Below are 4,364 nucleotides of genomic sequence, written 5' to 3' on the forward strand. Positions count from 1 at the left end.
TTGGATGTATGGGACCTGCTGCCTGCCGGAGGAGGAAGTTGACGCAGGTACGGTCAGAACGTTTTAGAAACATTTAGACATTTAGTACAGGAAGAAAACTGCAGATGCTGGTTTGAACAGAAGACACAAAAAGCTGAAATAACTCAGGGGTTCAGGCAGCATCTCTGGAGAAAAGGAATAGGTGAAGTTTCGGGTCGAGACGCTTCTTCAGACAGGTTCTCCAGCCTGAAGAACGGTCTCGCCCCGAAACGTCACCTATCCATTTATAAAGGTACATGGATATGACAGATTTAGAGGGATTATGGGCCAAACGCGGGCAGGTGGGATTAGTGTAGATGGGGCACGTTGGTCGGTGTGGGCAAGTTGGCCGCGGGGCCTGTTATACTCAGTCTGGCGCTATGCTGCCTGACCTGCTGGGTTACTCCAGCACTTTTGCCCTTTTCTCAAGGCTCCAGCATCTGCAGTTCCCCGCCTCGCCGCTTGTGCCAGCTTGATTTGTAGGTGGACATTTGGCTCGCAGGCGGGAAGGCAGCGAGCGGATTTGGCTTTGATGGAATCCAGGAGCCCCGGGTTGAGATCATTAGAAGTGAAGTCATTAAAGCGAGGTTCTTTGAACGGCCCCATAATTTTAAGTGAGTGTGTTGATACAACTCTATCGCCCAGTGGGACTCCTCCAGTTCCCTGATAACAGCGGTCCTCACTGTAAAAAACAACCCAGCTGCTGGAGAAAGGGACCTTGACCATTACGCGTCGGAAGGAACTGCAGAAGCTGGTTTAAACTGAAGACAAGACACAAAATGCTGGAGTAACTCAGCGGGACAGGCAGCATCTCCGAAGATCAGTCTGAAGAAGGGGCCTTGACCCGAAACGTCGCCCATTCCTTCTCTCCAGAGATGCCGCCTGCCCCGCTGAGTTACTCCAGCATTTTGTATCTGACATGGCCGAGTTTAGTTTAGAGATACAGCGCGGAAAGGCCCTTCGGCCCAACGAGTCCGGGCCGACCCGCTGGGGACACTATCCCACACACGCTGGGGACATTTTTTTAAACATTTACACCAAGCCAATCAGCCTACAAACCTCTACGTCTTTGGAGTGTGGGAGGAACCCGGAGGTATCGGAGAAAACCCACGCGGGTCACGTACAAACTCAGTGCAGACAGCACCCGTAGTCGGGATCGAACCCGGGTCTCTGGCGCCGTGAGGCAGCGACTCCACCAATTGTGTTTGAAACAAAGTCCGCCTGCTTGAGAATTTCCATTCCCATCGCTGCCCTGCGCATATTTTTCGGGGTTGCTATGGAAACCGCGAGGTGGGAATGAAACATTAACAGTGTAGGTTATTCAAAAAACTTTTTTTTTTTTTTTTTTAAAGCAAGATTCCGGCTAATACCTGGGGTATGGCGTGACTACCGCACAACAGCTGCATTGTGATAAGACAACCACACACACCTTCTCTCCACTCGCCTCTCAGCCCCATTGACGGAGACGCCACCTCGGCCGCTTTTACACATGTGTTTAGAAAATAGGTGCAGGAGTAGGCCATTCGGCCCTTCGAGCCTGCACCGCCATTCAATATGATCATGGCTGATCATCCAACTCACTATCCCGTACCTGCCTTCTCTCCATACCCCCTGATCCCTTTAGCCACAAGGGCCACATCTAACTCCCTCTTAAATATAAGAAAACAACTGCAGATGCTGATACAAATCGATTTATTCACAAAATGCTGGAGTAACTCAGCAGGTCAGGCAGCATCTCGGGAGAGAAGGAATGGGAAACGTCACCCATTCCTTCTCTCCCGAGATGCTGCCTGACCTGCTGAGTTACTCCAGCATTTTGTGAATAAATCCCTCTTAAATATAGCCGTGTCAAAGCGCAAGCACAAACGTTACCCCCCATTTACGGAATTCCCGCGCCTGCAATGGAGGTCCTTGGCCTCGTCCCCGGCCAGAGTGAGGCCCAGAAGCAAATTGGAGGAACAGCACCTCATGAACATTGACATCTCCAACTTCAAGTAACCCTTGCTTTCCCTCTCTCTCTCTCTCTCCATCCCTCCCCTCCCCAGTTCTCCAACCAGTCTGACTGTCCCCCTGGTTACATTTTATCTCTGTTTGCTATGTGGTCACCACCTCGCAGCTAACAATGATCTATCCTGAAGAAGTCAGGGGATCGCTGGGCGGCACGGACTTGGAGGGCCGAAAAGGCCTGTTTCCGGCTGCATATATATGATATGATATGATGATAAGTCCGGCGAAAGGTCTCGACCCGAAACATCACCCATCCCTTCTCTCCTCCACAGACGCTGCCTGTCCCGCTGAGTTACTCCAGCATTTTTTGCCCATCTTCGGTTTAAACCAGCATCTGCACTTCCATCCTCCACAATGGTCTATTCTATATCTTCCTTGATCTGCATCTCTATTGATCCCTTACCCATTCCATATCTCTGTGTTTCCCTCTCCCCTGACGCTCAGGCTGAAGAAGGGTCTCGACCCGAAACGATACCCATTCCTTCTTCTATCCAGAGATGCTGCCTGTCCCGCTGAGTTACTCCAGCACTTTGCGTCTATCTTCGGTGTAAACCAACATCTGCAGTTCCTTCCTCCGCATTTATATAATCTGCTTAAACCCCCTCGCCTGGTGCCAGCGACGCGAGGTTTAGGCACAGCTGTTCCCAATGTTTAAAAGACTTTAAAACAGAAGACTACCCCATGTTAGTGTTTCTCAGCACCAAAGGCAAACCCGTTTCGGTTTTATGAGGTGCGGCGCTTCTTGGAATATTGAGTTTTTCTGGTTCCTCATTGATGCCGAATAATTTTGTCCCCTTATAACTGAGTGCAAACACGTCCCAGGGGTCTCTTCCTGCCTGTTTCCAATAAACTTCAAAGCTCCTCGGCTCTTTTTCAATATCAATATCATTTTTGATTGGGATTTTTTTTTTTTTTGAACCAAGCAGCGAGCAAGAGCCGAGAGTGTCAACAACTAGAAAACACACACACAAAATGCTGGAGTAACTCAGTGGGTCAGGCAGCAGCTCTGGAGAAACACGCACACAAAATGCTGGAGTAACTCAGTGGGTCAGGCAGCATCTCTGGAGAAAAGGAAAAGGTGACTTTTCAAGTATAGACTCTTCTTCAGACTGAGACTCTCAGTCTCTCACTTCCATCTGAAGAAGGGTCTCGACCCGAAACATCACCTATTCCTTTTCTCCAGAGATGCTGCCTGACCCACTGAGTTACTCCAGCATTTTGTGCCTATAGTCTGACAAGCATCCAGACCTGAAACTTCACCTATCCATGTCCACCACAGATGCTGTCTGGCCCCAGCGCTGAGTTCCTCCAGCACTTTGTGTTTCTTTTCTTATAAACCAACATCAGTAATCTCCCACACTCCAAAGACGTACAGGTATGTAGGTTAATTGGCGGGTAAAATGTAAAAATTGTCTCTAGTGGGTGTAGGATAGTGTTAATGTACGGGGATCACTGGGCGGCACGGACTTGGAGGGCCGAAAAGGCCTGTTTCCGGCTGTATATATATGATATGATATGATATGATATGCTCGGTGTCGACAACTACATTTCAGATAATATATACCTGAAAAGTGGTGGAGTGAAGGAAGGGGTTTAGAAGATAGACCCAAAAATGCTGGAGTAACTCAGCGGGTCAGACAGCATCTCTGGAGAGAAGGAATGGGTGACCTTTCAGGTCAGAACCCTTCTTCAGACTGAAAGTGGAGTTTGGGTGGGGTAGGGGTGGGGGAGGGGGAAGGATTAAAACTGAAGGCAAGAAAAGGGCAGAACTAAATCAGGGACGGTAACAGATGGGCCGAAGGGCCTGTTTCCGCACTGTATCTCTGCACTAAAACTAAAAGATCACCCAGGAAGGGTTGGGCCCACAATGGCCCAATTTTGGTTGGGGAGGTATGATAACAAGAGGTGTAAAATCATGTGTCTATACATTGTAAATGGCTCGATTGTAATCATGTATTGTTTTGCCGCTGACTGGTCAGCACGCAACAAAAACTTTCCACTGTACCTTTCCCTGCACGTGACAATAAACTAAACCAAACTGGATACAAGGATGCGGACTGGTAGGATGACTTGGGTGGGGAGGGCGGAGAGAGGGGAGGGGAGGGATTGTAGGAGTTGCTTGAAATTGGAGAAATCCCTCTTGTTATCCCATCAACTTCATTCTGGCCTCCACCTTTCCTGAGGTCGTCTGTTGCCAGCCCTGATTTCTTCTGGCCTTTTCTCGCCTTCAGTTTAATTCTCTCCAGGAGAAAAAGGATGTGTGAAAAGAAGGTAAAATATTTTAACCTGCAATTATATAGTAAGAGTTGCTTCAGTGCAGCATTAAAATACAACACTCA

This window comes from Rhinoraja longicauda, chromosome 29 (genome assembly GCF_053455715.1).
Source record: "Rhinoraja longicauda isolate Sanriku21f chromosome 29, sRhiLon1.1, whole genome shotgun sequence".
NCBI classification, from domain to species: Eukaryota; Metazoa; Chordata; class Chondrichthyes; order Rajiformes; family Arhynchobatidae; genus Rhinoraja; species Rhinoraja longicauda.